Genomic DNA, 26,493 nt, shown 5'->3' on the forward strand with positions numbered 1-26,493 from the left:
GAAGTGTCTCAAGTTTATTTAATGCCGTAAGATCTCCCCAGAGCTGATGCTATAGGACTGACACCTGTGGGAAGAGACCCATGGACCAAAGCGGTGTCGCTTGATAGTCAGGAAAGCCAAAGCGAACCACTGGCTGGTCTTCACCTCTTGGAACAGATGGAGGACAACCTCACAGATTTTTCATCAACGTAAGTTTGGCAAGTTGAAAATTTATTTCAGCGATATCAAGAGGTGTTTGCACAGCATGAAGATGACTTTGGGTGCACCCATGCTGTTTCTCATGAGATCCCTACAGGAACCACTGCTCCCATTCGAGAGAGGCATCAGCAGGTTAGATGTACCAGGAGGTGAAAGAACTGTTGGCCCACATACTGCGCAATGGCGTGATCCGCAAGAGCCAAAGTTCCTGGGCGGCCCCCATCGTATTAAAAAAAAAGATGGTACCCTGCGTTAGTTTCTGTGTGGACTACAGGAGGCTGAACGCATGTACTGTACGGGACTCCTGTCCCTTGTCCAAAATTGAGGATTTCCTATCTGCGTTAGGAAAAGCCAAATATTTTTCATCACTGATTTAGCCAGTGGCTACTGGCAAGTCACGGTGGCTGAGAAGGACTACCAGAAAACAGCCTTTTTCCTCCCTATGGGCCTGGTCGAGTTCAACCCGATGACTTTCAAGCTATGTGAACACGTTGTGGATTTGCCTTTGGAATTTTCTGTGCGGTTTCTGCATCTCTTGGCAGAAGACGCAGGTCAAAATCTGCGCGTTTTTAAATGCAGATTTTGTGTTTTTTTCCTGCGGATTTATGGCTGATTTTGAGCAGCTTTCATGCGTTTTTACCCCTGCGTTTTCCTATACTGGAATGGGTGCAGAAACTCTGCAGAAACGCACAAAGAATTGACATGGTCCTTTTTTTAATCCGCTGCGGTTTCCATGCGGAATATTCTGCACCATTTGCACAGCATTTTTTTCCCATTGATTTACATTGCACTGTTTTTTCCACACAGAAACGCTGCAGATCTGCAGTAAATCCGCAACGTGTGCACATAGCCTCAGACTGACGAATGCACCAGGAACCTTTCAGAGGTTGATGGAAAGATGCCTCGCAGACCTGAACTTTGAAGCCCCTTTGATCTATCTTGATGACAATCATTTATTCTGCCACGTTTGAAGAATATCTTCACCGGCTGGAGCAAGTGCTGGAGCGGCTTCAAAGACAAGGATTAAAAATAAAGCCCCGAAGTGTCACTTATTCAAGTGGAAAATTGAACACCTGAATCACACAATGTCTAGTGAGGGAGATAACCCACCGCAGAGAAGGTGGCTGCAGTACTGAAGTGGCCCACGCCTACCGACCTGAGAAAACTGAGCATTCCTAGTGCTGGGCTGGATATTACCGTAGTTTCATAAGGGACTACGCCAAGATTGCGATACCACTCAACCAGTGGTTGTGGGCACGGCTGGGGGAGCCAAACATCAACCCATTCAATGAGAACAATGACAAGAGGAAGCATTTCAGGTATTGAAGATGGCATTGACAGAAGCCCCAATCTTGGCCTACCCTGACTTCTCACAGCCCTTCATGCTGTACACCAATAGAAGCCTATAAGGACTCAGCGCACTATTGGCTCAGGTACAATAAGGAAGAGAGTGGGTGATCACGTATGCCAGTAGGTCACAGAGACACAGAGAAGAATCCAGACAATTACAGTTCGTTTAAACTGAAGTTTCTGGTGCTGGTATGGGCCATGACTGAGAAACTCACTGTGTATTTGTCGGGGTCAGAAATACAGGTGTGGACAGACAACAACCCCCTGGCTCGTCTAGAAAATGCAAAGCTGGGAGCTCTAGAATAGAGGTGGCTCGTAGGGACGTCTAAATACCAGTACAAGATCTCCTATTGGTCTCAGAATACGCATGCAGATGCCTTGTTTCGAATCACCCAAGCCAGACCAAAGACAGATATAGATGAAGAGCTTGAGACTGATGAGATCGCAGGTTTTAGGCAATTCGCTGCGGCTGTAGTAACCGCTCAGGAGTCTAGAGAAGAGCCCAGACCCAAACAAATTCTTGGCCGCTCAAGGGACCAGTGGATACACCTGCAACAGTCCGATCTGGTGCTGGCAAGGCTGAGAAAGTGGGTCGCCCTGGTGCAAAGGCCTGATCAGGAAGCTTGGGCTGCTTTGCCCCCAAGTATCCTGAAGATCTTTGGCCAGTGGGAAAGGCTCTTCCTGAAAGATGGAATGCTTTGCCGAAAGATTGAACTCCCTTGAGAATTCAATGTTACCTGGCAAGTAGTGGCTCCAGAAGCGCTGATAATACAGCTGGCTAAAAAAGCTCAAGAGAGGGGTGGCCACTTCGGTGTAGAGAAGAAATTTCAGTGGTTGCAACGACTGGTGTACTGGCCTTAATTGCGGCAGAAGGAGTTTGCCAAATATGTCACTGATGTGAGCTGTACAAACCTTGGAACAGAGGGCTCCTATTTAGGCTATTCGAACCTCTGCACCATTAGAGGTCCTGATGATCGACTAGCTGATGATCAGAACGTCATATAATGGCTATGGATATTGCTTGGTGATGACTGATCTCTTCACCAAGTTCACGGTGGTGACTCCCACCCTGGATCAGACAGCCGAAGTTGCAGCCAGAGCCATCTGTCAGGACTTCATTCGCATATATGGATGCCCAAAGTGCATTCCTTCTGACCAAGGGGCCTTCTTCCAGGATGGATGAACTGTATTGTATCTAAGGAAATGACAAATTGAGAACCTGGTTGAGCAGAAGCTTCAGGAAGTTGAATATTCAAGTCAATCTCCAGTGTCAGGAGGACAACTTCAGCCAGGGGACCGTGTACTGGTGCAGGCCAAACAACCCGGGAATAAGCTGGATCATCATTGAGAGGAAGTGGTGAGGAAATGTCACCCGAATAACTCAGTCTACAAGGTTTTCCTGAGGGAGATGATGTCGTGGCACCTCGGGTGTTGCACAGAAATATGCTGTGACCCTGGTCTTCTGCAGCAGAGAACCGTAACACGGCAGGGCCCCCAACAGAAGTGGCTGAAGTCACACAAAGTGGAGTCATAGAGAAGGAATGGCTTGCAGGGCCGATGAGTACATCGGAGATGCCGTTGCCACTGTCAAGTGTTAGGCTGGTTTCACACTTGCGTTTTGATCTGCAGCATTTTTAACGCATTTCAAATGCATGCAAAAACGCATGTAAATGCTGCGTTTCTTTGCCGCATGCGTCTAAAAAAAACGCAGTGTTGGCACGCGTTTACATGCGTTTTTGCATGCGTTTGCGGTTTTTTTGCACATGTCCAAAAATATCACAGGAGCCAAACAAAGATAACCTGACACCACCAATGGGAATTGAGAGGGCGTATATGATGGGCTCTCTATATATAGACCCTAGGGGTACTGAAATTTTAACAGCTTGCTACTGTTTCCTGTGTCATGATGGATCTTTGCATGGAGAGCTTTTGTTTCAACCTGGATTTCAGCTTCAAGATTTTTCTGGCCTGTGCTTTTGCTTGGGAGCAAGACCGCAAAAGATGGAGAAGGAGACAACGTAGGCGTTTTTGGAGGCACCCCATAATAGAAGTGCGTGAGAGCCGTGGAGCCTATCACACGCTCTATGCCGAGCTGAATGCCAACCCGGAGAAATTCCAGGAGTACACGAGAATGTCGCAAGAATCGTTCCGGGATTTGCTGTCTCGTGTCCAAGGAGCCATACGGCGACAGGACACCCAGCTCCGTAGAGCGATTCCACCCGAGGAACGTCTGCTGGTGACATTAAGGTACATTCAAAATCTAAACCAATGACAGTCCCAATTTTGTTCATTCTGAAATTTTGTGTTTTCCTCTTTTTTTTTTCTTTTTAACCACACCATAAAAAGAGTAGATTGTAATGTTGTTTTTTTGTTTGTGTTTTTCTTCTAGATTTCTTGCCACAGGGGAGAGTTTATCTTCCCTCCACTTCCAATACCGGCTTGAAATATCCACCCTGTCCGGAATAGTTGCGGACACCTGCCGGGCTTTATGGAATGTACTCCGTGAGGAGTTTATACCAGTACCCACCGTGGACATGTGGCGTGAAATTGCAGATAAATTTTTGAATGTGTGTGATTTCCCCAACTGTTTAGGGGCGGTGGATGGAAAGCACATCCGCATTATCAAACCTGCCAGAATCGGATCGAAGTTTTTCAACTACAAAAAATATTTTTCTGTAGTGCTCATGGCAATAGCTGATGCGGACTGTCGCTTCATCGCCGTGGACATTGGAGCTTTTGGCCGTGGCAATGATTTCCAGACTTTCAAGAGCTCGGATATGGGCCGTCGTGTGTATGGCAACAATTTTAATTTTCCCCCTCCACAGCCTCTCTCCAACACTCCAGGCCCACCGCTGCCATTTGTTATGGTTGGGGATGAGGCCTTCCAGATGTGTGAAAATCTACTGAAGCCCTATTGCAGTCGGGACTTGGACCACACTAGAAGGATCTTCAACTACAGACTGACCAGGGCCTGGAGAACAGTAGAGTGCACCTTTGGCATTCTGGTTGCTAAATGGCGCATTCTTGCAACAGCCATAAATCTAAAAGTGGAAACAGTCGACGAGGTGGTCAAAGCCTGTGTGGTTCTCCACAATTATATAATTACTAAGGAGCGACCCCACATTGAACTGGATGAACCAGTTGCACACCCACTGCCTGATTTTCAGCATCACCCGCTGCGGTCAACTGCAGCCGTTGGTCTCATGCGGGACCAATTTGCGGCCTATTTTGTTTCAGATATTGGATGGGTGTCATGGCAGGACAATGTTGTATAAATGTCCTGGTGTATCTTTATCTTTAACAGTAATTTTCTACAATGAAAAAAAAAATTCAAATTAATAAACTTTAGTGTTGGTTGTGTTGACCGTGTCTCCTATCTTTTTCCTCTCCAAACAAAGGTTGCCCAAAAAAGGGCAGTAGATATGTATGTAATATCATTTTTTGTAATCCAAAACCAGGAGTGGGTGATAGAGGCAGAGGTAATAGTTATTATTTTAATATCATAATTGACCTCTTATTGTTTCACTCCCTATTTTGGTTTACAAATAATGATATAAAACACTGGCCACATACTGCTAGTAATGGCAACCATGTTGATTTATTGGTAAGCTTGTTGACGTCATTGCGTCAAGACTGAGACAATCACTGTCACGCTATCTATACTCATCAAGTCAAGTGTCAGAAATAATGAATTCATGATAAATATATACAGACTCATGAATTCACCAATTCTTACCCATGGGCAGGCGATCATAGATATGTAGCGTGTGACAACCATTGTCACCTCATTTGTTGTGTAATAGATTAGGTATAAAGAAGAGAATATGGTGAATATACAAGGCAGTTATCAACTCAATAGGTCAGGTGTCATAACTCATGAGTTTTTGGACACCTGACCTATTGAGTTGATAACTGCCTTGTATATTCACCATATTCTCTTTGTACTGTCACACTAGGCATAGACAAAAACAGAGTATGGAAATAAATGTTATATTTGCACACATATAGCTGCAGTCTTGTATATTTAACTACTGGAGATACGTTGTGGCCCAAAGAATACGTGTGTGGCGAAGTTTCTTGGCGCACGGTGTGTATTGCCGGCAACAATAGACACAATAAACCAAACATAATTGTGGCAAATTAAACTTTTTTTATTTAGTTAACAAATTGTAAAACTTATTTTTTGGTACCGCGACGGCTTGTACCGCGACGGCTTGGGGTAGAGTGATGTAAACGGGGTGTGTGAAGAACTGAGGCCTGGCTAACCGTGGACGACGCAGAGGTGGCAGGAGAAGGGGCAATGAAACTGGAAGGGTCTGGAAGTTCGGGGATGGGGCTTGACACATGAGAGGCTTGAGACGCACTGGAAGGGTGAGACAAAACTGACAATACAGACACATCGGTAGGTGATGGGGGAGGAATACTAAGAGTTTTTTTTTTCTGAGTTTTTGTTTGGGTTTGCCTGGTAGGGGGACGTCTTGGTAGGCTCATATGCTGTAGCGTGCTGGCGGTAGACACGTCAGGGTCCGGCTGTACTGTCTCACACTCCATTGCGCTTGTCGATCGCTCGGCCACGCCAGAGTCCTGCTGCGTCGTAGTGGGAAGGGGGGAACATAAAGCCCTGCCAGGGTCCTGCTGCATCGTGGTGGGGCCGGCCCGATATGCCATGCCTGGGTCCTGCTGCATCAGGGGGGTCCTGCCCAGAAAGCCAAGCATGGGTCCTGCTGCATTGGGGGGGTCCTGCCCGGAAAGCCAAGCCTGGGTCCTGCTGCATCGGGGGGAGGTCCTGCCCGGAAAGCCAAGCCTGGGTCCTGCTGCATCGGCGGGGTCCTGCCCGGAAAGCCATGCCTGGGTCCTGCTGCATCGGGGGGGGGGGGGGTCCTGCCCGGAAAGGCACGCCAGGGTCCTGCGGCATCGTGGTGTCAGTGGAGGAGGTCCAAGCCGGAGCAGCGGTTGTCACGGTGGTGGCGGTGGGATGTCCAACAGCACTCGTCATGGTGTTGGCGATGTAGTGGAGTCCACCTGTGGAAGGAATTGAGGTAGTCGTGCAGTGGTATGCAGCAGAGGTAGGAATGGAGGTTAATCGTGACAGTGACGGCACAGTTGGATATGCCGCCACTGTCTGCTGTAAATTGCGACTCTGCTGCATAGCCTGCACAAAAGCAGCATTGCAGGCCTGCATCACACGGAGCTGGAGATCAGGGCTAAGGTGTTCCGACATGCCCTGCTCAATTTGGTTGAAAAAATGATGAGCTGGCCTCTGGAGGTCGGCTTTAACTTGATCAAGGCTTTTGGTGACCTCCTGGATACGGCAATTCAAGAGGTTATGAGACACATCCATTCGGTCACCTAAAGCCTTGATTGCTTCGTGTAAAACTGAGCTCAAGTGCAAAAACTCGGGCATGAGTGACCTGTCCGAAGCCCTCTGTCGCTGCCGGGATGTGCCCGCAAAAAAGGGTGCAGTGGAAGAGGACTGCGAAAGGGGAAGACCTGATGGGCCAGCTCCCTGGTCTCCAGTGAGTGTGGAAGGCCCACCTGCTGCTGCGCTGCTGGATGGCTGGGACGGGTCCGTGGCTGCCGGCTGAAGGACCCCTCCAGAACCTGGGGCGACAGTCGTGCTGTGTGTGCTGTGAAAAAAGGAAACAGAAAATTAATACCAAAAAATAACCAGACACTAAATCCTGTGGAATTTGAAAATGCATATTATGTCAATGCAATACAACAGAAAGCATGTGAGAAATACTTACGTTCTCAGGAGAAGGACCGGTCTTAAAAATGACAGCACACAATGGTATTTGTATGGTCTGATCCTTGCTCCTGAACCACTTGCAACACGACTCTCTTTGCGAAGGTCCTTGTTGAAGCGGTCCTTCATGGAACGTTTTTAATGTTAAACATAGGGAAAAAAATGCATGCGTTTTTTTGCATTACAAACGCTGCAGATCAAAACGCAAGTGTGAAACCAGCCTTAGAGAAAACTAACTTCAAGTCAATTTACCAGCTCCAGTGGCTGAGTCTCCAAGTATCCCAGACACGCCTCTATAGGAAGAGCTCAGGTGGACTGAGCTGGCCAACGCTGGAATTTCCCCTAACTGTCTGGTCCCACACACAGCAGAAAACGAAGGGATGTATTCAACTGTTGGACGAACTCGGCATACCTGAGGGGAAACTTCGAACTCAAAAGAATTCAACTCAACCGAGGACTGGCGAGCAAGAAGGGGGGAGAAATGTAACAAGAAGCCATGACATATCTGGAGGGCTCTTGCAGGAGGTGCCATTGATGAGGAGAGGCTGGCCAGCTGAAATCAAGTGGGACCAAAGTAAGTTTGAAGGTTTGCAAGGGGAGTGACCTCATGTGCTGGACTGGAACAGGTGACCCACAGAAAAGACTTCCCTGCTATAAAAGCTCTGCGCACCCATCCATGAGGAGATTAGGGGCCATGGAAAGGAAGCTGGGCAGACATGCTCCAGAGACATCACTGAGACAAGCGTTGCAGGCCTCAGTGGGGAGTCTATGCCACCCAGGTGTTGTTCACCCGTCTAGCAAGGTCCGGATTCTCCAGAAGATATCCCCAAGAACAGCGTTCACTGGTCAGAGCCACAAGCTGTGCCCTGCGCTGGTCAAGTCTCCGAGGCCCGACTACGCCTGTCAAGAGCTGATGCCCAGTCCTCCCTGCCTTGTGCCTGAGAGACTTCGGCCGATGGTCAAACCGAGAAGACCCATGGGGATACTGTGACAGGAGAGGCATGCCTGCGATTGCAGAGGAACAGTGCAAGTAAGCAGGGCCATCACTTCCAGCTATTATCAAAGGTACCGGAGTCAGCTGAGATTAGGATTACAGGTTGGGAATGGGCTGGTTGGTATATCGGAGGCTCAATGGGCTTTAATAGACTACATCAGAAAGAGACTTGCGGCCTAGCAAGAAAACTCTTTGACCCCCACTAGGGCCAGAGCTTTGAGTGAACTCACGTGGTAATGATCAAGACTAGGCGCACCACCTTTGTGAAAAGGACACTAACGTTAACTAGTGAAAGACTTTCTAGTTTATTCTAAAAGTTTTATATTCCCTCTACTGTAAAACTGCATAGCTACTAACACTAATTGTTTAAAAGTTACTGCTGCATATAAATAGCATTATATCAACCCCTGGATGTTTCCGCCTCTTGATCTCTGCTACTTGCATCCGTACAACTGCATTACAATGTAATTTAATGTCATCAGAATCTCTCACCTCTCCAGTAAGCTGGAAGAGGATCTCTAGGGTGAGGTGTAATATCCTCTCCGCCATCTTGTCTCTGTCCATATCCATCCTTGAACGTCAGGGCAGATTTTGTAGTAGATGTCAACGTAAAGATAAAATTTCTCAGGAACCTGAATGGAAAGGAGGTGAGATTATGTACAATAATACGAAATACTATGGGAAAAAAAACTTCAAATTACTGGGTGGGTGCTGTTAGTTGAGAGCAATAACCTAAAATGTAGAGTTCAGACTGTAACACCATTACAGGCGCCTCTTCATGGTCTTCCCTATCCCTCCATGCAGCGACACCGTGTTCCTCTCCCTCCATGCAGGGACGCCGGCATATTGACTGCCCCAGCCATGCAGCGTGGTCCCCGGCGTGTTCCCCGTTTCCTGGACTGTATATGCGCACCGCACCTCCCTGTGCATGCTCCCATGTTCTTATGGGGGCAGCTTTCGCACATGGTAAAATGCCTCCAGCCAATAGCTGGGAGGCATTTAGTTTAAAGGTACCTTCACACTGACCAACTTCACAACGATATCGCTAGCGATCCGTGACGTTGCAGCGTCCTGGATAGCGATATCGTTGTGTTTGACACATCTGGATCCTGCTGTGCCATCATTGGTCGGAGCAGAAAGTCCAGAACTTTATTTCGTCGCTGGATCTCCCGCAGACATCGCTGAATCGGCGTGTGTGACGCCGATTCAGCGATGTCTTCACTGGTAACCAGGGTAAACATTGGGTTACTAAGCGCAGGGCCGCGCTTAGTAACCCGATGTTTACCTTGGTTATCAGTGTAAATGTAAAAAAAAAAAAAACACTACATACTTACATTCCGGTGTCTGTCCCTCGGCGTTCTGCTTCCCTGCACTGTCAGCGCCGGCCAGCCGTAAAGCAGATTACAGCGGTGACGTCACCGCTGTGCTTTACAGCCAGCCAGTGCTCACAGTCAGTGCAGGAAAGCACAGCGCCAGGGGACAGACTGTTGTGAATTCCGCTCTTGGGCTCCCTCAGGTGGTTGTAAGTGGAATGGCTGCTCCTTGGATTTTGTAGTCTGCAGCTGCTTCCACTAATTGTCTTTCTGCTCGGCTTTCATTCCTGGCTCTTCCCTTCAGCCTGTGCCACTTGTCAATGTTTCCTGGCTGGATTCACATCTCTGCTTGGATTTCCCTGGTTTCCTGACCAGTTCAGCAAAGATAAGTCCTGGCTTTGCTCATTTCAGTCCACAGGTTGTGGACTTATTGTTCTGTGCATTCTATATTTTGTCCAGCTTGTCAGTATGGATTATTTCTGTTAGCTGGAAGCTCTGGGAAGCAGATTTACCCTCCACACATTTAGTCAGGTGTGGAGATTTTTGTAAACTCTGTGTGGATTGTTTTGTAGTTTTTATACTGACCGCACAGTATCCTTTCCTGTCCTATCTATCAAGCTAGACTGGCCTCCTATGCTAAAATCTGATTTCATTTCTGCGTATGTTATTTTCCCCTCCTCTCACCGTCAATATTTGTGGGGGGGCTATCTTTCCTTTGGAGATTTTCTCTGAGGCAAGATAGGTTTCCTGTTTCCATCTTTAGGGGAAGTTAGATCTTAGGCTGTGCCGAGGGGTCTAGGGAGCGTCAGGTACCCCCCACGGCTATTTTTAGTTGCGCTGCTAGGTTCAGGGTTTGCGGTCAGTACAGATACCACCTCCTTCAGAGCTTGTCTCATGTTGTTCCTAAACCACCAGATCATAACAACTGACACCGGAATGTAAGTATGTAGTGTTTGTTTTTTTTACATTAGCACTGGTAACCAGGGTAAACATCGGGTTACTAAGCGCGGCCCTGCGCTTAGTAACCCAATGTTTACCCTGGTTACCAGGGGACTTCGCATAGTTGGTCGCTGGAGAGCTGTCTGTGTGACAGCTCTCCAGCGACTAAACAGCGACGCTGCAGCGATCGGCATCGTTGTGTAGATCGCTGCAGCGTCGCTGTGACGGTACCTTAAGAGTGCGTCTGCAAGATGGTTCCCAGCTAATATCTGGGAGGTATCTTGTTTAAAAGGCACCCTCCCCAATAAGGTGATGTCAAGCACTACAGTGAATCATTATTGAGTGAGGTGGCCTCCAAGTGAAGTTATGAGGTCCCCCAGCTCTCAACCCACTTACACATATTTTCCCCTATCCCCATTATTCTCATTTTATGTATCAACCTTTTGTGTGGCACCGTATCAAAAGCTTTTGAAAAGTCCATATACACTACATCCACTGGGTTCCCTTGGTCCAATCCGGAACTTACCTCTTCATAGAAACTGATCAAATTAGTCTGACATGAACGGTCCCTAGTAAACCTGTGCTGATACTGGGTCATGAGGTTATTCCTCTTCAGATACTCCAGTATAGCATCCCTTAGAATGCCCTCCAGGATTTTACCCACAGTAGAGGTTAAGCTTACTGGCCTATAATTTCCGAGTTCAGTTTTTGGCCCCTTTTTGAATATTGGCACCACATTTGCTATACGCCAGTCCTGTGGTACAGACCCTGTTATTATGGACTCTTTAAAGATTAAAAATAATGGTCTATCAATGACTGTACTTAATTCCTGCAGTACTTGGGGGTGTATCCCATCCGGGCCCGGAGATTTGTCAATTTTAGTGATTTTTAGACGCCGCCGTACTTCCTGCTGGGTTAAGCAGGTGACACTTAATGTGGAATTTTTGTTATCACTGATCATATTGTCTGCCATGGAATTTTCTTGTGTAAATACTGATGAAAAAAAGTCATTTAGCATATTGGCTTTTTCCTCATCCTCATCCACCATTTCACCCAGACTATTTTTAACCCCATAGTGACGGAGCCAAACTTTTGCAATCTGACCAGTGTCACTTTATTTGGTAATAACTCTGCAACGCTTTAACAAATCCCAGTGATTTTGAGATTCTTTTTTCGTGACACATTATATTTTATGATAATGTTAAGTTTAGGTCAATATGTTTTGTGTTTATTTATAAAAAAATATTAAAAATTTGAGAAAAATGTTAAAAAATTAGCAATTTTCAAACTTTGAATGATTATCCCTTTAATCCAGATGGTCATACCACAGCAAACCATTAATAAATAACATTTCCCTCATGTCGGCTTTACATCAGCACCATTTGTAAAATTTTCTTTTATTTTGTTAGCATTTTAGGAGGTTTAAAAATGTGGCAGCAATTTTTCAAGGAAATTTACAAAATTTATTTTTTTAGGGACTTATCCATGTTTGAAATGACTTTAGGGGTCTCATATAATGGGAAACCCCCAAACGTGATACCATTTTAAAAACAGCACCTCCTGACATATTGAAAACTGCAGTCAGGTAGTTTATTAACTCTTCAGGTGCTTTACAGGAATTAATGCAAAGTGGCATGACAGGAATGAAAATGTGTATTTTTACCACCTAAATGTCGATAACTTCTGAACAGATTACTACAGCCGTCAGACTCTGAGGCCGCTATTTGGTCGTGAATTGCCATCGCAAACATCAGGACCACAAAATCAAGATCTGAGGGTACCAATTTGGTTAAATAGGAAGCCCCCACACTTTGTTAACTATTTATAATGATGTAGTCACTATTGACAGCAGCATCTAAGGGGTTAAACAGAGTTGGACGGAGCAAACACTGATCGTGGCTGATGCAGCAAGTTGTCAACTATAGTGGACAGCCGACAGCTGCTGGATTGTCACCTGTATGGGGAGGCTATTCTCTTATATCTCAGGTCAGTTAAAAGACGTATTGGCTGTCATTAAGGGGGGCCAACACTATCATTTTTTAGTTTACTATTTACGTAGTTAAAGAATATTTTAGGATTATTTTTACTCTCTCTGGCAATGAGTCTCTCTGTCTCAATCTTTGCTGCCTTGATTTGCTTTTTACAGAATTTATTTAATTTTCTGTATTTATTTAACCCCTTTACCCCCAAGGGTGGTTTGCACGTTAATGACCGGGCCAATTTTTACAATTCTGACCACTGTCCCTTTATGAGGTTATAACTCTGGAACGCTTCAACGGATCCCAGTGATTCTGACATTGTTTTCTCGTGACATATTGTACTTCATGATAGTGGTAAAAATTCTTTGATAGTACCTGCGTTTATTTGTGTAAAAAACGGAAATTTGGCGAAAATTATGAAAGTTTCGCAATTTTCCAACTTTGAATTTTTATGCAATTAAATCACAGAGATATGTCAGACAAAATACTTAATAAGTAACATTTCGCACATGTCTACTTTACATCAGCACAATTTTGGAACCCAAATTTTTTTTTGTTAGGGAGTTATAAGGGTTAAAAGTTGACCAGCAATTTCTCATTTTTACAACACCATTTTTTTTTTTAGGGACCACAAGTCATTTTGAGGGGTCTATATGATAGAATGGTGTCACACTTGGGTATTTTCTAAAAACTGCACCCCTCATGGTGCTCAAAACCATATTCAAGTTTATTAACCCTTCTGGTGCTTCACCGGAATTTTTGGAATGTTTAAATAAAAATGAACATTTAACTTTTTTTTCACAAAAAATTTTCTTCAGCTCCAATTTGTTTTATTTTATCAAGGGTAACAGGAGAAAATGGACCCCACAAGTTGTTGTACAATTTGTCCTGAGTACACCGATACCCCATATGTGGGGGTAAACCACTGTTTGGGCGCATGACAGAGCTCGGAAGCGAAGGAGCGCCATTTGACTTTTCAATGCAAAATTGACTGGAATCGGGATGGGACACCATGTTGCGTTTGGAGAGCCCCTGATGTGCCTAAACATTGAAACCCCCCACAAGTGACACCATTTTGGAAAGTAGACCCCCTAAGGAACTTATCTAGAGGTGTGGTGAGCACTTTGACCCACCAAGTGCTTCACAGAAGTTTATAATGCAGAGCCGTAAAAATAAAACAAAATTTTTTTCCCACAAAAATTATTTTTTTAGCCCCCAGTTTTTTATTTTCCCGAGGGTAACAGGAGAAATTGGACCCCAAAATGTGTTGCCCAATTTGTCCTGAGTGCGATTATACACAATATGTGGGGGGAACCACTGTTTTGGCGCATGGGAGGGCTCGGAAGGGAAGGAGCGCCATTTGGAATGCAGACTTAGATGGAATGGTCTGCAGGTGTCACATTGCGTTTGCAGAGCCCCTAATGTACCTAAACAGTAGAAACCCCCCACAAGTGACACCATTTTGGAAACTAGACACCCTAAGGAACTCATCTAGATGTGTTGTTAGAGCTTTGAACCCCCAAGTGTTTCACTACAGTTTGTAACGCAGAGCCGTGAAAATAAAAAATCTTTTTTTTCCCACAAAAATTATTTTTTAGCCCCCAGTTTTGTATTTTCCCAAGGGTAACAGGAGAAATTGGACCCCAAAAGGTGTTGTTCTATTTGTCCTGAGTACGCTGATCACCCATATGTTGGGGTAAACCCCTGTTTGGGCACACGGGAGAGCTCGGAAGGGAAGGAGCACTGTTTTACTTTTTCAACGCAGAATTGGCTGGAATTGAGATCGGACGCCATGTCGTGTTTGGAGAGCCCCTGATGTGCCTAAACAGTGGAAACCCCCCAATTATAACTGAAACCCTAATCCAAACACACCCCTAACCCTAATCCCAACGGTAACCCTAACCACACCTCTAACCCTGACACACCCCTAACCCTAATCCCAACCCTATTCCCAACTGTAAATGTAATCTAAACCCTAACCGTAACTTTAGCCCCAACCCTAACCCTAACTTTAGCCCCAACCCTAACTGTAGCCCCAACCCTAACTGTAGCCCCAACCCTAACTGTAGCCCCAACCCTAACCCTAGCCCTAACCCTAATGGGAAAATGGAAATAAATATATTTTTTTAATTTTTCCCAAACTAAGGGGGTGATGAAGGGGGGTTTGATTTACTTTTATAGCGAGTTTTTTAGCGGGTTTTTATGATTGGCAGCCGTCACACACTGAAAGATGCTTTTTATTGCAAAAAGAGCTATAATTTTTCCAAATTTTGGTCCACAGAGTCATGTGAGGTCTTGTTTTTTGCGGGACGAGTTGACATTTTTATTGGTAACATTTTCGGGCATGTGACATTTTTTGATCGCTTTTTATTCCGATTTTTGTGAGGAAGAATGAACAAAAACCAGCTATTCATGAATTTCTTTTGGGGGAGGCGTTTATACCGTTCCGCGTTTGGTAAAATTGATAAAGCAGTTTTATTCTTCGGGTCAGTACGATTACAGCGACACCTCATTTATATCATTTTTTTTTATGTTTTAGCGCTTTTATATGATAAAAACTATTTTACAGAAAAAATAATTATTTTTGCATCGCTTTATTCTCAGGACTATAACTTTTTTATATTTTTGCTGATGATGCTGTTTGGCGGCTCGTTTTTTGCGGGACAAGATGACGTTTTCAGCGGTACCATGGTTATTTATATCTGTCTTTTTGATCGCGTGTTATTCCACTTTTTGTTCGGCGGTATGATAATAAAGCGTTGTTTTTGCCTCTTTTTTTTTCTTTTTCTTACGGTGTTTACTGAAGGGGTTAACTAGCGGGCCAGTTTTATAGGTTGGGTCGTTACGGACGCGGCGATACTAAATATGTGCACTTTTATTGTTTTTTTATTATTTAGATGAAAAAATGTATTTATGGGAATAATATTTTTTTTTTTCATTATTTAGTTTTTTTTTTTTTTTTTTTTTTTTTTTTTTTTTTTTTTTTTTTTTACACATTTGGGAAATTTTTTTTTTACTTTTTTATTTTGTCCCGGGGGGGGGGGGGGGGGGACATCACAGATCGATGATCTGACAGTTTGCACAGCACTCTGTCAGATCACTGATCTGACTTACAGTGCTGCAGGCTTCACAGTACCTGCTCTGAGAAGGCTCTGTGAAGCCACCTCCCTCCCTGCAGGACCCGGATCCGTGGCCATCTTGGATCCAGGCCTGGTGCAGGCAGGGAGGGAGGTAAGACCCTCGCAGCAACGCGATCATATCGCGTTGCTGCGGGGGGCTCAGGGAAGCCCGCAAGGAGCCCCCTCCCTGCGCGGTGCTTCCCTGTACGACCGGCACATCACAATCATCTTTGATCGCGGTGTGCCGGGGGTTAATGTGCCGGGGGCGGTCCGTGACCACTCCTGGCACATAGTGCCAGATGTCAGCTGACACCCGGCCGCGATCGGCGGCGCTCCCCCCGTGAGCGCTGCCGATCGTGTATTACGTACTATCCCGCCGGTGGTCACAGGGGCCCACCTCGACGGGATAGTACGTCTAATGTCAGAAAGGGGTTAATGCCTCCTCACTACTTACTTCCTTTAATTCTCTAAATGCTTTCTTTTTGTCACTTATTGCGCCCCTTACAGCTCTATTTAGCCATATTGGTTTCCTCCTATTTCTAGTATGTTTATTCCCATACGGTATATACTGTGCACAGGTCCTATCCAGGATGCTAATAAACGTCTCCCATTTTCTTTGTGTATTTTTGTGTCTCAGGATATCGTCCCAGTTAATTGCACCAAGATCATCTCTCATCCGTTGGAAATTTGCCCTCCTGAAGTTTAATGTCCTTGTAACCCCTCTACCCATCTTTCATTAACCCCTTCCCGACCTTTGACGCCACGTAGGCGTCATGAAAGTCGGTGCCATTCCGACCCATGACGCCTATGCGGCGTCATGGAAAGATCGCGTCCCTGCAGATCGGGTGAAAGGGTTAACTCCCATTTCACCCGATCTGCAGGGACAGGGGGAGTGGTAGTTTAGCCCAGGGGGGGTGGCTTCACCCCCTCGTGGCTACGATCGCTCTGATTGGCTGTTGAAAGTGAAACTGCCAATCAGAGCGATTTGTAATATTTCACCCATTATAACGGGTGAAATATTACAATCCAGCCATGGCCGATGCTGAAATATTATCGGCCATGGCTGGAAATACTAGTGTGCCCCCACCCCACCCCTCCGATCGCCCCCCCAGCCCTCCGATCTGGCCGGTACACTGCTCCGGCTCCCCTCCGTCCAGTGCTCCGCTCCCCCCCGTGCTCTTGTCCGCTCCCCCCGTGCTCCAATCACCCCCCCGTGCTCCAATCACCCCCCCTGCACTCCGATCCACCCCCCCGGTGCTCCGTTCCACCCCCCCGTGCTCCATTCCACGCCCCCCGTGCTCCGTTCCACCCCTCCCGCACTCCGATTCCCCCCCCCGTGCTCCGATCCCCCCCCCGTGGTCCCCCCCCACCCCATCATACTTACCAATCCAGCCGGGGTCCCGTCCGTCTTCTCCCTGGGCGCCGCCATCTTCCAAAATGGCGGGCGCATGCGCAGTGCGCCCGCCGAATCTGCCGGCCGGCAGATTCGTTCCAAAGTGCATTTTGATCACTGAGATATAATCTATCACAGTGATCAAAATAAAAAAAAATAATAAATGACCCCCCCCCCTTTGTCACCCCCATAGGTAGGGACAATAAAAAAATAAAGAAATTTTTTTTTTTCCACTAATGTTAGAATAGGGTTAGGGTTAGGGTTAGGGGTAGGGTTAGGGTTAGCGCTAGGGTTAGGGTTAGGGCTAGGGGTAGGGTTAGGGGGTAGGGCTAGGGGTAGGGCTAGGGTTAGGGTTAGGGCTAGGGGTAGGGCTTCGGTATGTGCACACGTATTCTGGTCCTCTGCGGATTTTTCCGCTGCGGATTTGATAAATCCGCAGTGCTAAACCGCTGCGGATTTATGGCGGATATACCGCAGTTTTTCTGCGCATTTCACTGCGGTTTTACAACTGCGATTTTCTATTTGAGCAGTTGTAAAACCGCTGCGGAATCCGCACAAAGAAGTGACATGCTGCGGAATGTAAACCGCTGCGTTTCCGTGCAGTTTTTCCGCAGCATGGGCACAGCGATTTTTGTTTCCCGTAGGTTTACATTGAACTGTAAACTCATGGGAAACTGCTGCGGATCCGCAGCGTTTTCCGCAGCGTGTGCACATACCTTTAGAATTAGGCTATGTGCACACGGTGCGGATTTGGCTGCGGATTCGCAGCAGTGTTCCATCAGGTTTACAGTACCATGTAAACATATGGAAACCAAATCCGCTGTGCCCATGGTGCAGAAAATACCACGCGGAAACGCTGCGTTGTATTTTCCGCAGCATGTCAATTCTTTGTGCGGATTCCGCAGCGTTTTACACCAGTTCCTCAATAGGAATCCGCAGGTGAAATCCGCACAAAAAACACTGGAAATCCGCAGGTAAAACGCAGTGCCTTTTACCCGCGGATTTTTCAAAAATGGTGCGAAAATATCTCACACGAATCCGCAACGTGGGCACATAGCCTTAGGGTTAGGGTTGGAATTAGGGTTGTGGTTATGGTTAGGGGTGTGTTGGGGTTAGGGTTGTGGTTAGGGGTGTGTTGCGGTTAGGGTTGTGTTTAGGGTTATGGCTACAGTTGGGATTAGGGTTAGGGGTGTGTTTGGGTTAGTGTTGGAGGTAGAATTGAGGGGTTACCACTGTTTAGGCACATCAGGGGTCTCCAAACGCAACATGGCGCCACCATTGATTCCAGCCAATCTCGTATTCAAAAAGTCAAATGGTGCTCCCTCACTTCCGAGCCCTGACGTGTGCCCAAACAGTGGTTTACCCCCACATATGGGGTACCAGCATACTCAGGACAAACTGCGCAACAATTACTGGGGTCCAATTTCTCCTGTTACCCTTGTGAATCAAAAAAAATGCTTGCTAAAACATAATTTTTGAGGAAAGAAAAATGATTTTTTATTTTCACGGCTCTGCATTATAAACTTCTATGAAGCACTTGGGGGTTCAAAGTGCTCACCACACATCTAGATAAGTTCCTTTCGGGGTCTAGTTTCCAAAATGGGGTCACTTGTGGGGGGTTTCTACTGTTTAGGCACATCAGGGGCTCTGCAAACGCAACGTGACGCCCGCAGAGCATTCCATCAAAGTCTGCATTTCAAAACGTCACTACTTCAATTCCAAGCCCCGGCATGTGCCCAAACAGTAGTTTACCCCCACATATGGGGTATCCCCATACTCAGGAGAAACTGGACAACAAATATTGGGGTCAAATTTCTCCTGTTACCCTTGGGAAAATAAAAAATTGCAGGCTAAAAGATCATTTTTGAGAAAATAATTTTTTTTTTTTTCATGGCTCTGCGTTATAAACTTCTGTGAAGCACTTGGGGGTTCAAAGTCCTCACCACACATCTAGATTAGTTCCTTTGGGGGTCTAGTTTCCAAAATTGTGTCATTTCTGGGGGATCTCCAATGTTTAGGCACACAGGGGCTCTCCAAACGTGACATGGTGTCCGCTAATGATTGGAGCTAATTTTCCATTTAAAAAGCCAAATGGCGTGCCATCCCTTCCGAGCCCTGCCGTGCGCCCAAACAGTGGTTTACCCCCACATATTGGGTATCTGCGTACTCAGGACAAACAGGACAACAATATTTGGGGTCCAATTTCTCCTATTATCCTTGGCAAAATAGGAAATTCCAGGCTAAAAAATCATTTTTGAGGAAAGAAAAATTATTTTTTATTTTCATGGCTCTGCGTTATAAACTTCTGTGAAGCACCTGGGGGTTTAAAGTGCTCAATATGCATCTAGATAAGTTCCTTGGGGGGTCTAGTTTCCAAAATGGGGTCACTTGTGGGGGAGCTCCAATGTTTAGGCACACAGGGGCTCTCCAAACGCGACATGGTGTCCGCTAACAATTGGAGCTAATTTTCCATTCAAAAAGTCAAATGGCGCGCCTTCCCTTCCGAGCCCTGCCGAGTGCCCAAACAGTGGTTTACCCCCACATATGAGGTATCGACGTACTCGGGAGAAATTGCCCAACAAATTTTATGATCCATTTTACCCTACTGCCCATATGAAAATGAAAAAATTGAGGCTAAAAGAATTTTTTTGTGAAAAAAAAGTACTTTTTAATTTTTACAGATCAATTTGTGAAGCACCTGAGGGTTTAAAGTGCTCACTAGGCATCTAAATAAGTTCCTTGGGGGGTCTAGTTTCCAAAATGGGGTCACTTGTGGGGGAGCGCCAATGTTTAGGCACACAGGAGCTCTCCAAACGCGACATGGTGTCCGCTAACGATGGAAATAATTTTTCATTCAAAAAGTCAAATGGCGCTCCTTCCCTTCCGAGCCTTACCATGTGCCCAAACAGTGGTTTACCCCCACATGTGAGGTATTGGTGTACTCAGGAGAAATTGCCCAACACATTTTAGGATCCATTTTATCCTGTTGCCCATGTGAAAATGAAAAAATTGAGGCTAAAAGAATTTTTTTGTGAAAAAAAAGTACTTTTTCATTTTTACGGATTAATTTGTGAAGCACCTGGGGGTTCAAAGTGCTCACTATGCATCTAGATAAGTTCCTTGGGGCGTCTAGTTTCCAAAATGGGGTCACTTGTGGGGGAACTCCAATTTTTAGGCACACGGGGGCTCTCCAAACGTGACATGGTGTCCGCTAAAGAGTGGAGCCAATTTTTGATTCAAAAAGTCAAATGGCGCTCCTTCCCTTCCAAGCCCTGCCGTGCGCCCAAACAGTGGTTTACCCCCACATATGAGGTATCAGCGTACTCAGGACAAATTGGACAACAACTTTCGTGGTTCAGTTTCTCCTTTTACCATTGGGAAAATAAAAAGATAATTTTTGTGACTAAAAAGTTAAATGTTCATTTTTTCCTTCCATGTTGCTTCTGCTGCTGTGAAGCACCTGAAGGGTTAATAAACTTCTTGAATGTGGTTTTGAGTACCTTGAGGGGTGCAGTTTTTAGAATGGTGTCACTTTTGGGTATTTTCAGCCATATAGACCCCTCAAACTGACTTCAAATGTGAGGTGGTCCCTAAAAAAAATGGTTTTGTAAATTTCGTTGTAAAAATGAGAAATCGCTGGTCAAATTTTAACCCTTATAACTTCCTAACAAAAAAAAATTTTGTTTCCAAAATTGTGCTGATGTAAAGTAAACATGTGGGAAATGTTATTTATTAACTATTTTGTGTCACATATCTCTCTGGTTTAACAGAATAAAAATTCAAAATGTGAAAATTGCGAAATTTTCAAAATTTTTGCCAAATTTCCGTTTTTATCACAAATAAACGCAGAATTTATTGACCTAAATTTACCACTAACATGAAGCCCAATATGTCACGAAAAAACAATCTCAGAACCGCTAGGATCCGTTGAAGCGTTCCTGAGTTATTACCTCATAAAGGGACACTGGTCAGAATTGCAAAAAACGGCAAGGTCTTTAAGGTCAAAATAGGCTGGGTCATGAAGGGGTTAAAGGATATATGAAAACGTATTATTTTGTGATCACTATTCCCCAAGTGACCCCCAACCCTTATATTTGATATGCAGTCTGGCCTGTTGGTTAATATTAGGTCTAGCAGTGCCCCCCCTTCTTGTTGGGTCCTGAACCAGTTGTACAAGGTAATTGTCTCTCATAGTTGTCAAAAACCGATTACTTTTGCAGGAACTGCAGGTTTCTGTTCCCCAATCTATTTCAGGGTAGTTGAAGTCCCCCATAATAATGACTTCTCCTTGAGTCGAAGCTTCATCTATTTGCTTTACGAGGATATTCTCCATTGCTTCCATTATTTTTGGAGATTTGGAGAGTGACAAACTATGTATGGCCACCACAGCAAAATTCTTGACATGCCCTTAACTGCACCCATAGCCAGACCCATTTACCATTTTTTCCTTCCCTGGCAGGAGGAGATGTCAGAAGGAGGCATGATGGCAGTCAGGGATATTTAGCAGACTGCCAGGAAGACAGGACAGAGACCCAAATCTGGGACTGTTCTGCTGTATTCGGGATGGTTGGGACCTATGGATTTATTCTTTGTTCATACCTTCAGTTGTAGCAGCCAGAACTTTTTCATTTTTACATAAGGTTCATTATATGAGATCTTGCTTTATTAGTGAGACGAGCTGTAAGTATTGTTAATTTTTTTAATTTGTTGTTAAAACGTCAGATATTTTTTATAAATAAAAGCAAAACATATAAACCTAAAATTTACCACTAACAAAACACAATGTTTCATGAAAAAATCTTAAAAATCACTGAAATATGTGGAAACGTTTCAACATTTTTACCACATAATGTAAATTCAAGTTAGATTTGAACATTTAAGTTTGGGCACAAAGTGGAAAAAAACTGCAATAAATCATTATTCTAAATGTTATTTTATAGGAAAAAAATCTCTGACTTCTATTTCAGCTCTAGAATGCAGGTACATAGGAATACACTGGTATATAGGAATGTATCTCTATGTACCAGCACAGGAAGTTGTGTGTTTGATCACCAGGGCCCAGACGGGAAGAAAAGTGAAGAATGAGTTAATTAGAGCACAGAGATGTCGGCCTTCCCCCAGAGTCAGAGAAGAACTAGTGAGCACTAAACACAGTGAGCTGGAGAGGAGGCGACTTACAGGCAGAGTGAGAGTCGGGACGTTGCCCTGAACACCCGGGAGAGTTACCCCAAATTGGGACTGTGCTGCTAGATGGCTGGAAGTAATGAATAATGGGGACTCTGCAGCACCGACCTCCACCCGCAGAGCCGCACTCCACACAGAGAATAATGGAGCCTCCAGCACCGACCTCCACCCGCAGAGCCGCACTCCACACAGAGAATAATGGAGCCTCCAGCACCGACCTCCACCCGCAGAGCCGCACTCCACACAGAGAATAATGGAGCCTCCAGCACCGACCTCCACCCGCAGAGCCGCACTCCACATAGAGAATAATGGAGCCTCCAGCACCGACCTCCACCCGCAGAGCCGCACTCCACATAGAGAATAATGGAGCCTCCAGCACCGACCTCCACCCGCAGAGCCGCACTCCACATAGAGAATAATGGAGCCTCCAGCACCGACCTCCACCCGCAGAGCCGCACTCCACATAGAGAATAATGGAGCCTCCAGCACCGACCTCCACCCGCAGAGCCGCACTCCACATAAAGAATAATGGGGCCTCCAGCACCGACCTCCACCCGCAGAGCCGCACTCCACATAGAGAATAATGAAGCCTCCAGCACCGACCTCCACCCGCAGAGCCGCACTCCACATAGAGAATAATGGAGCCTCCAGCACCGACCTCCACCCGCAGAGCCGCACTCCACATAGAGAATAATGGAGCCTCCAGCACCGACCTCCACCCGCAGAGCCGCACTCCACATAGAGAATAATGGAGCCTCCAGCACCGACCTCCACCCGCAGAGCCGCACTCCTCATAGAGAATAATGGAGCCTCCAGCACCGACCTCCACCCGCAGAGCCGCACTCCACATAGAGAATAATGGAGCATCCAGCACCGACCTCCACCCGCAGAGCCGCACTCCACATAGAGAATAATGGAGCCTCCAGCACCGACCTCCACCCGCAGAGCCGCACTCCACATAGAGAATAATGGAGCCTCCAGCACCGACCTCCACCCGCAGAGCCGAACTCCATATATATGGCTGCTCTGTGCACCCAGGACCTGTGATGAGGTCACAGGAGGGGAGGAGTCAGGGGTCACATGATCAGGGGCCTCAGTGTATGCAGGACTCTGCTGTGCTGGTTGTCATGGTGCTGGATGAGGGGAAGTTTCTGTGTGGGGTCAGGAGGGGTTTACAGTGTGGATGTAGCAGAGCCGTGTGTGTACGAGGTGTACGGAGCGGAGCCGTGTGTGTACGAGGTGTACGGAGCGGAGCCGTGTGTACGAGATGTACGGAGCGGAGCCATGTGTGTACGAGGTGTACGGAGCGGAGCCATGTGTGTACGAGGTGTACGGAGCGGAGCCGTGTGTGTACGGAGCGGAGCCGTGTGTGTACGGAGCAGAGCCGTGTGTGTACGGAGCAGAGCCGTGTGTGTACGGAGCAGAGCCATGTGTACGGGATGGCCCATTCACATGTCTTGGGTGGTCATCTTGTCGTGGACAAAACTCAGGAACGGGAAATGCGATTGTTCTATTGGCCTGTATGTCACCAGGAAATCTTAAAGCATTGCAGGTCCTGTCCCATCTGCCAGGTATCTGCTCCCTCCTCTCACTTTTGAAGTCCCCTCGTGCCATTATCATACTGGTGCCATTTGAGCAAATTGCTATGGACTTGTTATGTCCCCTGGTTAAATCTGCTAGTGGGCATTAATACATGTTGGTCATCCTTGACTATGCTACATGGTAACCTGAAGCAATTCCCCTGAGAAACTTCTCTGTGAAAAGTATAGCCCGCAATTTGGTACACGGTTTTCCACGGACAGGATTATAGAGGGAGATCCTGACCGACCAAGGAACACTCTTTATGAGTAAGGTGATGAGGGAACTGTGTAAGACCCTGCAAATTACACAACTGAAGACGTCCATGTACCATCCTCAGATGGAGGGCCTTGTGGAAAGGTTCAATAAAACATTGAAGAGTATGCTTAAGAAGGTCATAGAGAAGGACGGTTGAGACTGGGACTGTCTCCTGCCTCATCTGTTGCTTTCTATCCAGGAGGTTCCACAAAGCTCTACTGGATTTTCTCTCTTTGTACTTCTGTATGGCTAACATCCGCAGGGTCTCTTTGATATAGCAAAGGAAACCTGGGAAGCCAAAATCACCCCCCACCGGAGCTTCATCGAGCACATCACGATGCAGGAGAGGATTGTGAAGGTGATGCTCATCGTAAAAGAACATCTCCTGTAGAGACTCAATCCAGTGCCTACAACTGGTCAGCCAGGGTGAGGAAGTTCATTTCTGGGGATCGAGTCTTTGTACTAATTCCCACAGTGGAAAGTAAGTTCTTGGCCAAATGGCAAGGCCCCTATGAGGTGGTGGAGAAGCCTGGTGGAGTAAAAGTTTGGTTGTTTTTACGAATCTTGTGTTTCCTGGATTAATAGCTGCCCTAGTTCCAGAAGAGGGATTACTGGACTCAGAAGGAGAAGAGGCCTGCAGTCCTAAAGTAAGTGTGATGCACCTCAAACACAGCAGCACACTGGGACATGAGATGTCTGTAGGATGCTGAAGCGAGTGGGAACAGAAGCTTGCCCACGACTACCTGACTTGGGCATCTTACATGGTAATGTCGATGACCTCTCGAGAGTCCTGTATCTGTAATAGAAGGTGCAGGTAAGAAGGCCTCCTGTGTGTTATCTCCAGACTGCACTGTATACTGGATGCTATCCAGCCTGTGTGTCCTGGACTGTCTCTAAAGTGCCTTTGTTGGAACGGTTTACCGTACTTTGCCTGTCGTTTATTTTCCTGTGCTTGTCGCTCATTTATGAAGCAACAATAAACCAGCATGGACATTTAAATGGAAACAGTTCCTGTGTCACCACGCAATCAAGTAAGTAGCATTCCCACAATGACCACTGCCTCAGACGTGAGTCATGTGCAGGTGCCATCTTTCCTCTGGTATTTTCAAAGATGGCAGCCACTGGTTTAAGTTGGTCACACCTTTTTCTATGCGCCCATTCTGCGTATCTGAGGGATTTGGTAATGCAGTGGGCTCCTGCGCTCAGACCGGCAGGGGAACACTCTGTTGTTTACAAGTATTTTGTCTCTAGCATCATCTCCTGTGTTCCCCTATGACTTTTAGGCATGGTTCACACACACCTCCCAACCGTCCCGGATCCAGTGGGACTGTCCCGATTTTGACAGTCAGCCCCGCGAATACGGGCAGGACATTAGTTGTCACGCACTGGTTGGGAGGTGTGTAATATCACCTGGTCAGCTCTCCGAGTCCCTGCACCCGCAGAGCAGCACACCACATATTGGCTGCTCTGTGCGCACAGGACCTGTGATGATGTCATAGGATGGGAGGAGTCAGGGTCACATGATCGGGAGGACCTCCGTGTACAGGACTCACAAGGCATTGTGGGCAGTATTATGTTAACTGCGCATGCGCCACATGCACTCGCGTCCGCACGGCCGCGCGCACCTGGCGCTTGCGCAGTAGCTAGGGCTACTGCGCGCCGCCCGAGGTTGCACGGCCGCGCGCACCTGGCGCACCTAGCGCATGCGCAGTAGCTGCGCGCCGCCCGAGGCTGTAATTGCAATGCCTTGTGGTGGGCGTGTAATAGCAATGACTTGTGGTGGGCGGGTGGTCTCCTGGGAGGGTTCTCTCCCAGCGAAACACGCCCCAACCCCCTTCTCCCGCCTTCTCGTTTTGGCGGCATGCCAGACAGCGGACAGTGACACTGCTACCGGTATTAACCCTTTAGGGGGGGTGCCAACACTGCTACCGGTATTAACCCTTTAGGGGGGGTGCCAACACTGCTACCGGTATTAACCCTTTAGGGGGTGCCAACACTGCTACCGTTATTAACCCTTTAGGGGGGTGCCAACACTGCTACTGTTATTAACCCTTTGGGGGTGAGAGGGTGCGGGGGGCTCAGAGAGGGGGGAGAGGGCGCGGGGGGGTGAGTACGGATAGATAAGGGTGTCCGTTATGGTGGGGGCCTGTGTATGGATGGATAGGGGGTCCCTTACTGCGGGGGGGGGTATGGATAGATAGGGGGGTCCGTTATGGCGGGGGCCCGTGTATGGATGGATAGGGGGTCCCATATGACGGGGGCCTGTGTATGGATAGATAGGGGGTCCCTTATTGCGGGGGGCCTGCGGTGCGCCATAACGGACCCCCCTATCTATCTGTACTCCCCCCCCCCCCCGCGCCCTCTCCCCCCTCTCTGAGCCCCCCGCACCCTCTCCCCCCCCAAGGGTTAATACAGGTAGCAGTGTTGGCACCCCCCCTAAAG

The sequence above is a fragment of the Ranitomeya imitator genome, chromosome 2 (assembly GCF_032444005.1).
Source record: "Ranitomeya imitator isolate aRanImi1 chromosome 2, aRanImi1.pri, whole genome shotgun sequence".
NCBI lineage: Eukaryota > Metazoa > Chordata > Amphibia > Anura > Dendrobatidae > Ranitomeya > Ranitomeya imitator.